Source organism: Lactuca virosa, chromosome 9 (genome assembly GCF_052849685.1).
Source record: "Lactuca virosa cultivar CGN04683 chromosome 9, Lactuca_virosa_CGN04683_v6, whole genome shotgun sequence".
Lineage (NCBI taxonomy): Eukaryota > Viridiplantae > Streptophyta > Magnoliopsida > Asterales > Asteraceae > Lactuca > Lactuca virosa.
In genome coordinates, this window is record NC_136434.1 from 57941144 (window position 1) to 57955695 (window position 14552).

The 14552-nt window shown below is 39.5% G+C and overlaps 1 pseudogene; it reads left to right on the forward strand.

Annotated features, from left to right (window-relative positions):
• Positions 1 to 1042: 1042 nt before the first annotated feature.
• On the forward strand, positions 1043 to 2279 carry LOC145139261 (E3 ubiquitin-protein ligase AIP2 pseudogene; annotated as a pseudogene).
• Positions 2280 to 14552: the final 12273 nt, after the last annotated feature.

Here is a 14552-nt window from a genome sequence, read left to right on the forward strand (position 1 = left end):
TGCCATAAGCCATATTCCTTAAGACCTAAGTTTTGACACTTAAGCCTTAAGAGTTAAGCCACAAGACATAAACCATGAGGCATAAGCTATAAGCAATAAACCATAAGTCATAAGTCATAAGTTATAAACCATAAGTTAAACCCCATAATCCCTAAGCCCTAAGTCATACTATAAAATCCTTATGACCTAATCCCTATGTGCTAAGCTATAAGGCATAAGCCTTAAGTCATATGACCTAATCATAATCCTCATGTCATAAGCCTTTAATCCTTAAGCCATAATTTCTAATATCCAAGCCATAAGCCATAATATCCAAGCCGTATGCCATACCCTATACGTCATAAGCCTTAATCCATATGCAATAGGCCATAAGGCCTAAGGCCTAAGCCCTAATACATAAGCCATAAGCCGTAATACCTAAGCTATGAGCCTTAAGCCTTAATTCATAAGTCATAACTCATTATCCATTTGGCCTGCCCTAGGCTAACCTAAATCATAAGTCATAATACATAAGCCATAATACATAATCCATAAACCCTAACTTATATGTATTAAACCATAACTTATATGTATTAAACCATACATCATAAGTCATAAGTCATAAGCCATAACCTATAATCCTTAAGCCCTAAGCCGTATGACAGACACACACACATACACACACACACACATATATATATATATATATATATATATATATATATATATATATATATAATAAAACCTTATTTAACCCTTTTTAGGTGGTTAATTTAAAAGACATTCAAAGAAAAATTTAAGCATAAGGCATCAGCTACCCCCAAATTCATTTTCCCGCTATATTCGATAGCATACACCACCACTAATTGGGCGTGTGTGTTCGCTAAATTCAGTAGGAAAAAGATAGGAGAGATGAGATTAAGAGAAGAGAGGGTGAGGAAATAAAATAAATGAAGAGAGAAAGAGACAGGTTTAAAAGGAGAAAGAACAAGATCGGTGAGGGGAGGAGGCAGCGCCCACCGGCACTACTGTGGAGGTCGACCCACAACGACAGAAGTGATCTATGCTCCATTAATTTTACCCTTCTGCTTCTCCTTCTCTTCTTAAATCGGTAAGTTAAACATTAAACATTTCTTTTGCAGATCAGTATCTATTATCGTTATTTTATTTTTGTATGTTTATTTTGAAATTGCATGGATTTTAGCTTACATGATATACAGATAATGATCAGGCTTCCTCTTTATCTTTTTCCTTTTTGTTTGTTGTAATTTGTTTTAACGAAGTAACGACTTTGCGTTTGAAATCTACACAAATCAATGATGAAACAGTATTATGATGTTCGATCATGATTAAGCTCCATGACATGAGTATGAACTATGAACTAATGATCACTACATGAACCTTCAATTCGCTTTAGTTGTAATCAAGGGTTGATGATCAAGTTACCCTTAGGCAAAGGTTTAAGAACTTTAGGCCTTTAATCGAATATAATCAATGGATTGAAAAAATGCATCTTTCATAGCTTTTGATCTATTACTTATAAAAAAGTTATGGATGCAACAGTTTTTCACAGTCATATCTCGTGTTGCAACCATATTAAAGACAAGATACACCTCACCCAGATTTTGGAATGCTGGATTAGGGCTCTTTATAGAAGCTGAACAAATGGTGTCTGAATGTTCTGAAAAGCAACATCTGAAGACTTGCATAGTTAACTGGTTCTTGATAAATTGTATATAGATTGGTCACTTCTAAGAAAGGGTAAAATGGTCATTTATTGCAGGGTATTTGTTTGAAGAACATTTAACTGTGGACCAAGAGCCTCCACAACCTCAGTGGTTGGTTCAATCAAATCTGATGACTGCCCTTGCTGCTACAATGTCTCAAGCTCAAACATCTGAAAACAACACGTCAGATGGGCCCATCAATCTCCCACGAGAGCTCATGGATAGACTTCAAGAGATTATGCCCAACAGATGAGATATCGGGAGCGAGTCCCTGTCTCACCTTGTTCCATCTTTTTCAGTGGGACAAAAAGTTACAAATTTTGTCCGGTTGATATCGGTCTTAGTCCTAGTCCAATGCATGACAAACGGAGTATACGGCTCTCATGTTGTGCCTGGTCCAGGGAAGGGGCATAATAGTAATTTTTTATTGATGTTTATATACAGTTTCCAGAAGGGGATTCAACAGCGAGAGCACCACCAACAAGTAAAGAGGTGGTTGCAAAGCTTCCGGTTATTGTTATTACAAATGAGATCTTGGCCAAGTTGGAGTTTATTAGATATATGTACTTATAACATTTTAGTAAATGTTTCTATTCTTTTAATTGTACTATTTCAAGCACACATTGCTGCCAATTCATGTTTGATATTGTTATAACACACTTATTTTTTACTAAAATGACAAAAAATGACGATGTACTTTCGTTAATCTCTTTTTACTATATTATACCATCAAACTTTTCTGTTGTAATGCTGTTATAACACAAAACTAATTTTTTTAGTTTTTTACTGTAATGGTGGATGACATGTTATAACATAAACTGCATATTATAGCAATGTACTTTCGTTATGCAATGTTAGAAAAAGTTGTATTCTTTTCATTTATTTATCATACTTTTCTGTTAAAGAAAGTTGTATTTTTTTTCATTTTTTAATGGTGTATGATCTGGTGCAATTAAAAGAATACATGAAAAAAAGGGCAATTTGGACCTTTATTATGGCTGTTACTGAAACTCCACCATTCAATATAACTATATTATTATTTGGTTTTGTTTTTATATTCATTTTTTTTTCTTTTTTCACAAATTGTTTCTGTTAAGGTAACTTTACAAAACTACCATTCATTTATTTATACATCGCTTTAAATGCAAATAAAGCAATGTACTTTTGTAAATGGCATGATTGACCTTTTTGTTCATTATTAATTCTGCCAAATGATATCAAAGAAAAAAATGGTCAATTTTACCAGTCGTCCAAAATGTCTAAAATTGTCATTTTTTGGAATAATAACTTAACCAGGAAACAATTTCAGTTTTACAGCAACAAATTTTCATTTTATGAAGACTATTCTTTAAACGTACAAATACAATAGTACAATCAGAATGGACATTACATAATTATAGTAACATATTCAATGAATGACCCTAATTATACCGATAAGACATTATTGTTCTTTTATAACTATATTTACATATAGACACATATAATAGTTGTAATCATAACTAAATGCTACCTACACTCACAATATTTGTTTCTTCTCAAAGCCAATTCATCATATTTTGACACACATAATAAAAGGTACATGACCATAAACAACCAATACTAACTTGTTTTTCTTTTCATGCGTTAACTAAGTATAACTAGTACAGAACCGCCCTATGGACAGACAAATATTTAGTGTGACCATATGTATCATATTTTAGCTACTTTGAATGTTATGTGTCTAAAAACGCACCAGGTTATAGACACACATACAACTGCCTCATGTCACAATACGTTTATCTATTGTCTCTTATAAAAAAGGTATGACAATCTTAATCGATACCTGTGGCTGATTGTGACCTATGGCCTCAATGTTCGAGTGTGACTAATATTTGTCACATTTGGTATAATTAAGTTTGGTTAAAGTTTTAATTATCTATACAATGGCCACACAAACTAATTTAAATGTATCTAAAAACAGTTTGTAATTTTTTTTAATGACCTTTGGCCACACTTTTAATAAAAAGTGTGACAGGCCGTTTTTCGGAAAATGTGACCGTAGGTCATTTTTGTACTAGTGTCTGTAGAAGGTATAAAGCCTACACATTTCTCATCTTATTAGTTGGATCTCTTGATTTTGGAAGTTAGGGCTTTTTCTACCTTTTTGTGGAGAAAATTAGTGCATGAAGTCTATTAGATGGCTTAGACTTCAGATCCGGACTTTGCGAGGTCCATAGAGTCTAAAGATTATAGCTTTATTTAGCCATATAAGAGTTATTGTGGTTAATCAACCTTGTTAGAGTTATATTGGCATTATGAGCCTTATATGCCATGTTTAAACGTAAAGCTTGCAGCTTTTCGTGACAATCGACCCTTAGGATGGTAGATCTAGTGTTTGGGGTGATGAATCTGCCTTAAATCGTCTAAATTAGGAATCTGATCGAAGGGACTCACCGAGTCCATGGCCTGACTCGACGAGTCCGCGAGGGTTTGTCCCAATGGGTTGATTGTGTGATAACTCGGCGAGTTGGGGGTCAACTCGACGAGTTGATCTGGACTTTTTGAGATTTCTGAGGATTCGAGGGGACTCGACGAGTCGCAAGAGTGCATTCGACGAGTCGGGTCAAACATGGACTGTTGACTCGAGTTTGACTTCTGTTGACTTTGGGGTGTGGGTCAACATGAGTAATAGAGACCATGGAGGGGTAAAATGGTCTTTTATCCACTTTGAAGAGTTAGAGAGAGAAAGAATAGCATTTGGTTAGTTGAGTCGTGAAAAGAGTATTAGTTAGAGATATTTACCCTATGTGTTAGGCAGTGGCTAGTTTGAGATTCAAGTTCGAGGATATTCCCTTGCGGCTTGTGAGGTGAGTCTTCTCACTATACTTTACCTAGAGTGGTACTTATGTGTGACGGGAGGGTCTTATATACTTACATTAAGTATTATGTTATCCTGCCTTATGTGTTATGCTGTGCATTATGTCTTTGTGATTTATGCTATGCGGAGCTTTACAGACTGGACCAGAGGGTCCAACGAACCGTAGGACTGGAGGGTCCCACTGAGACACATTGACCGGAGGGTCTATAGTGATATAACCTCGAGTGGCTAATGAGCTGTGTGTGTGGTATTTTGGGGAACTCACTAAGCTTCGTGCTTATCGTGTTATGTGTTATGTGTTTCAGGTACTTTACATGATATCGGGAAGGCGCCGACTCGATTGTACACACAAGAGAAAGAGTTATCTTTGGAGGATCCTGGTTTTGTGAATTAACATTTTAAAATAAAATGTGTTGTTAAATTGTTACTTATGATTTTGAGGAAACGTGACATGTGTTTTAGTGTGTTTTCAAATGAAAATTTTACCTGAAAATTTACGGTGTTACAAGATGGTATCAGAGCCTTGGTTTGAGGGATTCGGATGCACCTTCGGGTATGTCTGGACTCAAACTAAGGATTTGAGAAAAGTCTTCAAAAGAAAAGATTTTTCTAAGACGAGCAAGAGTTTCTAAAAGAAAACGAGAAGGAGCAGTGTGTACAATCAGCCAGAGCCCGAATGGTGATTTCCCAAAATACCCTTACTTTTGTGTTATGAGATATTTATGAGATATTTTAGTGAGATATTAATGATGCATGCTAGGAGATAGGCTTGGTATTTCATATTTTAGGGCTAGAGTTGCCTGATTTGTGATGCCTTAGCCTAGGAATTTTGTTATATGTGATGTGTTTTGGGTATGTGCGGAGCAAGAGTATCTAGCAGGAATATTTTAGAGATAGAGCTTTGAGTATAGGAGTAATCTAGGAGAGATACCTAGATGAGCATTTGAGGAGTCTACGGGGAAGAGTGATTAGATACCATGAGAGGTGAGATAGCCTGAGTTCAGTGATGCCTTTTGAGTTGTGAATAAAGCAAGTGGGGTTGTGTTCTCGAGTGGTGTGTTAGTGCCGGTGGAGGTTATTCGATGCCCGAATGCTGCTTTCTTTGTGCTTTGTGGAACTCTTGATGATGGGAGTCATCTACCAAGTGAATATGACGATATTCAGGAGGTAGATGGCTGGCATCATAAGGAATTCTTTAGCAGCTGATGGCAGAGAAGTGTGAGAACCTAGGGGAGCCTAGTGAGTAATTTGAGTCCTATGAGTACGTTGTTTGGGGGAAGAGTATGTGCTTGAGGGCGAACGTGTGTAACGTGATTGGTGATCGAGAATGGTTGAGCAGCTACTTAGGAAATCTGGGGCGATCCCTGTGGAAAGTATGGGTAGATGTGGCATGTAGTATGGGCCCGTACTACTAAAAGCAGAGGACCCATACCTGAAATAGGGAGAATTCCAGAGGTTCTAAGTAGCAGATTGAGAGGAGATAACACGGTCCGGGTACCATGATTCATAGCAGATCGAGGGGTGGCCACATGGTTCGAGTACCATGACTCGTGGCAGTTAGTGCTACTGGTTTTACTAGTTATTCTGTTGTGATTGATTGGACTGAGATCAGATGTGATAGAGTGTGGGGTCAGAGGGCCATGATTGAATGAGTTTCAATGGAACATACCTTGAGAGGGAAATCGAGTTAGTTTCCGAGAGATTTTTGGGAGAGATGCCAATTGGAGTCGCAAGACTCGGGGATAAGTAGCAATCGGCCGATAGCGAAGACGTCACTTTCTATGAGCAGAGTGGTGCTTTTTCCATTTCCTGTGGGAAGCAGGAAAGCCATTGACTTTCCAGTTTCCGAGTTGAAGGTAAACCCTGAGGGGTAGCAATGGTTGTGATCTTTCACTAGAGTATCTGGGCAGTAGGTCTGCCGCAGGGTAATGTTATAGCATGAGAGAGGCATCAGTGGGGACTGAGAGGGTCATAAATATACCCTATTGAGTATGGTAGGGCATATGCTAGCATCAGTGTTGGGCGATCAAGAGAAGTATATTGGGGCGGTGGCCCTCATCGTTAGGATGGATATCGAGTGTGGGAGGGAGGTCTCTGCTATCATGATGATTCTCATGATGGGACGTGGGTTGGGGAGTCGAAAATGAGAAGTGTGATAGTTCATTAATTTTCAGTCTGAGAGTTGTGACTACTACGTGACAGTTGAGATGTCTAGTAGCGTGTCAGTATGAGATTTGAATGACGTTGGAAGACTGGTCGAGGAATCAGAAGCGAGGTGCGTGATAGTGCATTATTTCCATATTGAGAATCAGGACTGTGTCGAGACAGTCGGAGTATCCGGCGGTGTGTCGGTCTGAGGCATTCAAGATGATTGGAGGCAGTCATGTTGGGAGGATTTTGAGGTTTTGTCTGAGATGCGGGATATTTGGAGTTACTGGGTTGCCATCGGGAAGATCATTCAATGATTGCGTGGTTCGATTCAAGAGTCAAGTGTGATATACCTGGTGAAACAGTCTATGGATTAGGTTGTTGGTATGCTTGTGGCGATGGTTCGAACCCTGAGTGGGGGGGGGGTGGGAGATTCGTGTATTTATTGAAAGGATCAGATATTTGTTCAAGGGCGGTTAGAGAACTGGATATAGAGACATGCGGTACGAATACATGAGACCAGGGTTTATTGGTAGTCGAGGCGAGGTGCAGAGCGAGGTAATGCATGTTATACGCGTTCAGGAAAGGACGAGTGTCTCCACGGCAGGTGGCCGATGGTCAGAGATCTTGTGCTGGTTAGAAATTCTCCAAGGTTGTAATGGTAAATTCGAGGTGGTTGGCTCGAAAGGATAGTTTCGGCGGTTGAGAACTTCGGGTTCAACGTAAGGGTTGTTATATGCAATTTGGAAAGGGCAGAAGTTGATTATGAAACCAACTTCAGGGTCGGTATGAGTATTCTTGCATGGGTTTTGGAGCAATGGAGGAGGGAGTCCCGAATTGTCGTCGAACGTTTTGAGTCATTGACGATTCCTCCGTATTTCAAATTAAGAGTTGAAATATTTCGAAGTTACGAGTTGTGTGAGAAGAAGATCTGTTGTGAGATTCTGAAAGGAGGCATTGTGGTATCCGAGCATGATGCCCTGAATTTCGGATAATTTTTGAGACTTGAGCTATGAGATGGCAAGTGGAGCCTTAAGTGACTATGGTTCCAGCGGGAGCCCTTCATTTATTGTCATCAAATGGGAGTATCCAAGAGTGTAAATGACATCGAGAAAAGTGTTTGGTCTCAACGGTTGTCGTCGGGAGTGGTGATGCTTTAACCGGGTGGGTGGGTGTATCTATCTATGTTGGACCGTGGAGTATCCGATAGTGAACTCAGTAGGGTGATGACTCGAGATGAGATTATGGGATGATAAGAGGGTGAATGGATCCGAGTGGGAGTAATCACTTTGGATTATCAGGGAAACCATGGAGTGAGCCCATGGTGAGCCAGCGAGAGGGTGCTGTGATGTTGCGGGGAGCCGTAGTATTCACCAGTCAGCGAGAGAGTGTTGTGATGCTGCGGGGAGCCGTAGTATTCACAGGTCAGTGAGAGAGTGTTGTGATACTGCGGGGAGCCGTAGTATTCACCGGTCAGCAAGAGAGTGTTGTGATGCTGCGGGGAGCCGTAGTATTCACAGGTTAGTGAGAGAGTGTTGTGATATTGCGGGGAGTCGTAGTATTCACCGGTCAGCGAGAGAATGTTGTGATGTTGCGGGGAGAAGTAGTATTCATGAGTCAGTGAGGGGGTGACTAAGGCCTGCGGGGAGCCATCTTATTCGCTATTCAGAGCATGACACAGAAGAGTTCTTAGGGTTGGGTAGCCTTATTAATTGCATTTTCAGGAACCTGGTGGTCGGATCAGGGGCGAGACTGTGGTCTTCATATTTGTCGGGAATCATTATATTCTGAGTCGAGTTGGGGTTATCGCAATCGAAGGGAACTGGAGAAGCGGTGTACGTGAAGTTTGCGGGTCATGGCTCATGAGTTGTGTGCTTCATTGGGACGAGTGGTTCCAATTCTGTGCCGGACCAGACTCTCGAGTTGAGTTTGAGTCTAGTGGTGTATTGAGTAGGCGGAATGAGATTCCGAATTCAGAGATGGATTCTCTTTGGAGGGAGTATTGTTTTTCATCTGGTGTCTTAGACCTGAGTGGGTCAGTTCGCTGATATGGGAAAACCGCGAGACGCATGGGACTAATGGGTAGTTGACGACAGAGGTCGAGGGTGAGACGATTTCAGTTGAGATTATAATAATCGCTTGGGGTAAAGTGAGCTTCGTGACTTGTGTGTCACGGTGGGCTGAGATAATTATTATGAGAGGGAAGTCAGTGAGACATTTTGGAACATACTGGGTAACCTTTGGGAGGTTCAATTGCTGGGTCGGGAGATGACCTGGTGCTCAGTGTTGAAAGGAGATATCTGAGGAGGAAGCTGGCGTTTATGCTTGTTAGATGTCGGAGGATACTGCCGAGCAAGCATGATCTTTTCTTGTGTCTGAGGGCAGGGTGTTGAGAGTCCATCGTTCAGATGGGTTTTGTTTTCAGTTCAATGGATGGGTCCCTGGTGTGATGTGGTCTGTTCATTTCTTCGAGTATGATTTGGATTGTTTAATATATCGGGTTTAAGTGATCGGCAGCCGATTTTTGGGCATAGTCTTGGGTTATCTGTCACAATGACAGAATCGGAGGGGCAGTGAGTTATCGGGGTCTGTTATTCCAGGAGCAATTATCATGGTGATATCTTGAGAGGACGGTCTGGCAGTGAGACAGGCCACCAGAGTTTCTAGAGTCTGGAGAGCCAGAAAGGGGTGTCGTAGCAGCAGAAAGGCCCGTCTTAATCCGGGCTTGGGAGTTTCCTGATTGGGTTCAAGTGTCTTGGGAGAAAATTGTCGTATGATATGAGATTCCTTCGGTGGTGCTTCTAGGGTCATTGGGCTCAATCTACGTGTTGTTGAGAAGCGATTTCGAGGGCAAAATCTAATTCAAGTGGGGGAGAATTGTAACATCCGGATTTTCAAGTATATAATTGTAAGAGTAAATTATGAGATTTGTGGAGCGACTCGACGAGTTGTGAGTCCAACTCGTCGAGTAGGGTCGTGTTATCCGCATGGGTTTAATGAACAAACTAGACGAGTCAGTGTGCCGACTCGCCGACTAGGTGTTGTGTAGTGAAACCCTAAATCCCCGGGTGGGGACCTATTTAAGGGGACTAATAATCTCAAATGCGGCTCATCAGCTGCTCACCTTTCATGTGTGAAACCCTTAGCAGCCACTGAAGATAAGAGAGAGATCTTGAGCTAATATCAAGTGTTTTTGGTGAATCTTTGGAAGGAAAGGAGTGAGCAACAAGCAAGGAACGAGAAGAGGCTGTCGGATCTAGCATTTCTTCATTTGGAGCTTCTGTAGAAAGTATAAAGCCTACACCTTTCTCATCTTATTAGTTTGATCTCATGATTTTGGAAGTTAGGGCTACCTTTTTGTGGAGAAAATTAGTGTATGAAGTCTATTAGATGGCTTAGACTTCATATCCGGACTTTGTGAGGTCCAGGGAGTCCAAAGATTATAGCTTTATTTAGCCATATAAGAGTTATTGTGGTTAATCAACCTTGTTAGAGTTATATTGGCATTATGAGCCTTATATTCCATGTTTAAACGTAAAGCTTGCAGCTTTACGTGACAATCGACCCTTAGGAAGGTAGATCTAGTGTTTGGGGTGATGAATCTGCCTTAAATCGTCTGAATGAGGAATCTGATGGAAGGGACTCGCCGAGTCCATGGCCTGACTCGACGAGTCGGTGAGGGTTTGTCCCGATGGGTTGATTGTGTGATAACTCGACGAGTTGGGGGTCAACTCGACGAGTTGAGCTGGACTTTTTGAGACTTCTGAGGATTCGAGGGGACTCGACGATTCGCAAGAGTGCACTCGACGAGTCGGGTCAAACATGGACTGTTGACTCGAGTTTGACTTCTGTTGACTTTGGGGTGTGGGTCAACATGAGTAATAGAGACCATGGAGGGGTAAAATGGTCTTTTATCCACTTTGAAGTGTGACAACCCGAAATTTCTATTATGTACAACATTTCAAGTCAATAGAAGTCAAAACAGTTACTGTTAATTTTCAGACTTTTTGGAATAAGTTTGAGTATTTTAGGATTAACACATTAGGAGATATCAGGAGAGAGGATGCCCTAGGGTTTATTGTGCAACAATAAAGTCCCGACACATCAAAAGTTTAGAGTTTACGGCCCTAACTTGGTGTTTACGGCCGTAAACCCTAAAGGGGAGGGGTATAAAAGTGGCACTTAGCCATTTTTAGCATTTTTCCACCTTTTCAAGATCAAATCTCAAACTCTCTCAAGTATCATCCAAAGATTTCTTCCAAATCTCCATCTAGTAAGTGTTTCTAACCCTTTCAAGTTAGTATATCACTTAATCTAGTGATTTAACACACTTCTATCCGTTAGATCTTTCCAAAAGGGTGAATCTTCAAGTTTCACCAAGAACACCAAGAACACACACTAGTGTTCTTGGACTTTTAGCTCATTTCAAGCTTCTATATTGTAAGTACTTCTATCCTAGAGTAACATAGAGCTTGTTATACTTCTTTACATCAAGAAAACACAAAGAAACACCAAGATCAAAGGTGTTTACGGTCCAAGAACACCTTGGACCGTAAACCCTAATTTAGGGGCCAAAGTGACCCTAGTCCCTTCCTATGCCTTGGTAACTATCTTGGATCCTTACCTTGATATGTTTAGGACTTGAAAACATCAAAATACCACAATCCATAAGGCTTTACGGCCGTAAATCCAAAAGGATATGGTATTAGGGCCGTAAATTCCATTTAGGAGTGAAATGGTGCCCTAACTTCTTCTATAGACTTATACTTCAAGTGGAAACACTTCTAAGGACTTAGAAACCTTCAAATCAACAAATGGTCAAGGAAGTATGAGTTTACGGCCGTAAACTCATGGGTTTACGACCGTAAACTCAATGAGTTATGGTCAAGAAAGCATAAACTCATAAAAAGGGTTCTTTTGAACCCTAAACCCAATAGCTTTGTCCTACAACACTTAGATGCAATCCTAGGGACTAATAACACTTATATAAGGTGTTTAACTTGTCTTAGGATGTCTTAACTTTGTTAATTAGTTGTTTAAAGACTAATAGGATACATATATGTGTGATTATATGTTAACTAGGATCATTGTGTGTGTACAAGTCTTCACTTGACACCTAGCAATCCTATCTCTTCAGTTCATCCAAACCACTCACTACAAGTGAGTTCATACCCCTTAATCAATGTTTTAAATGTTTTTAAATGCTTTTATGGGGGGGGGATACAAGTTGAACTATTATAGTTATTATATCAATCACATATGATTAATAACTACCAAACTAGTGGATTCTTACTTTTCAAACTGTATTACCAAACTGTTTTACTTCAAATTGTTTTACAAACTCTTTTACTTGTCAAATACTTTTACTAAAACTCTTTTATACTTATATATTGTCAAATGCATGCCTATATATGTATAGTTATATAAGTAATGTTTAAGAGACTTAGGAAGGCTAGCTCGCTTTAATTCCTTTTCCTTGTTTGGATGTGACTTTAGGGCATCGGCTATCCGTCCGAAGGTCGTTTAAATATTAGTTATATATCATGTATACATACATAGTCATAAAAGTTCTTTCCTTCAGATCCATACCTTTGGGTAGCAAGGGTATACAAACATGTTCATACATTCTAGTAAGCTACCATAGGGGTAGTTTAGGAAGATAATAAAACTATTACTAGAACAATGAAACATACAAAGAGTCAGTTCATACATGAGTCAATACCATACAGAGTAGAGAACATACAATACCATACAGAGTAGAGAACATACAATACCATACAAAGCACGAGATAATAAACAATACCATACAGAGAACGAGATAACAAACAATACCATACAGAGAGAACATACAGGCTAGATAGAAGGAGAACATACAATACAGCTAGCACATTCATTACATATACATTATTACATTTATGTGAGCCATTAAACGGGGCATGGCACAACCTGCCATGACTGTTTTTGTATCAGAATCTCCTTAATTGGGGAGCGTATGAGTTTGTGTATAGATCTATACTGGATTGACTATCCTACACCTTGCTGCTCGCTACAGTGGGACTTGCAAGTCTACGGGTGCCAAACGTCATTTCTTACTGCGTCTTACATCGTCGTTTTACTATTGAGTCGGTAGCAAGATACAGGCCGATCACATGGTACCTTAAATAACAATTGGCTTAAGGTAGTTAGTACAGCAGTAGTTACTTAATACTACACTACAGTACTATAATTATTTTTCCATTACATTCACTTCGTGAACGTTCACACGATGCACGGTAATGTAAAAACTATATTTTTGGTTAATGATAGTCGGATTTGGGAAAATTACACACTCTTACAAGAGACAAACACACAGATACTAGATGCCTTGGTAGAAGGCTACAATTAGTAGGAAACATAGGGTTTTCTAGGAGTGTTCAAACAAATACAAAACTTATACATTACATCTTTCAAACAACTTACAAATGCTTTCATACAAACACAGACACAAATATACTTATGAACTCACCAGCTTTAAACCTGATAAACTCTTTCAAAATAACTTGTATTCTCAGGTCACCAGTAGACAGGTACAGGTGCCAGGTTTTGAGAAGATGGAGCTCGTTCAAGACTCCTCTTTTATTTTGTTGTATATTTTTGGTGTCTATATAACTTGACAGAACACACTTGTATGAAATTATATTATTAATGCAATGGATGATGTTGTTGCTTGTTTACTACTTTGCATTGTTGTGATACTGTACATGACGTCCTCCACCCCAGAACGTTTCCGCCGTTCATAGGTTTTGGGGGTGTGACACATTGGTATCAGAGCACTGTTTATAGTGAATCGAGTGTATCAACCCATAAAAGATATACGAACTATAAACACAAGCGAGATTAAAATACTCTGATAAAGAGTTTATACTTTTAAATAATAAAATATTTAACTAAGTATACATACCTGCATTCATACTAAAATCAGTGTCACTAGGACAGAACAAAAGTATTACGATTGTTGGGCAGCACAAGTAGACTTAGAGACATATGGTCAACCCTGGGAAGGTGTAGCCTGATCAACTACATTATCCGAGGAGTGATTAGCATGTGCCTAAGTATGGTTGTGAGGTTGCAGCAAGTCTAAAAACTTACCAACACTACTACAATGAGAACAGTAGAACAGAACATTAAACTTAAAATACTATAGGAGTATTTTGTGTTACTATTAATTACTTATCTGAGAATTAAAGGTCTTTATTAGTATGTCAATAGTTGTTGAGTGGATACATTACGGTTATATGTGCCTAGGATGTCATAGCCTCAGAATCTGTAATCTTTGCTTTACTTCCTGTCCTTGTTTGGTTGTGGGCTTAAAGTTAGGACTCACTTATTTGAAGGGCTATCATGTTTTGGATTACATATAACTAGTATGCACTAAACAAGTATTGGAGTAACTGATAAATATCATATTATAATTATCTAGTTAACTCGTCTATTAATTATTTCCTTATCCCTTTTCTCGCGTAGATTTATGGCTGGTTTCCACCTTCCCGGAGACCCGTACTTCCCCAACCACGACAATGCAGGATGACTAGGAGAGGAACCAGAAGATGATCACCCAATTCCTTTGGATGATCATGAAGCTGAAGGTTTTTCTGATGGTTCTGACTCGGAGCCAGAAGTCAACAACCAACCCCCATCAGTTCATAACCCAAACCCGCGTCCAACATTTCAAGGACCCACACCTCTGTGGGCCACTAAGGTTTGTGCTTACAGTTTCAGTTTTGATAATCAAGTTGCGTTTTATAAAATCAAAAATGAAATTTTTGGTCTTGAAAATTGGCATGTTACATGCAAACCCAAAC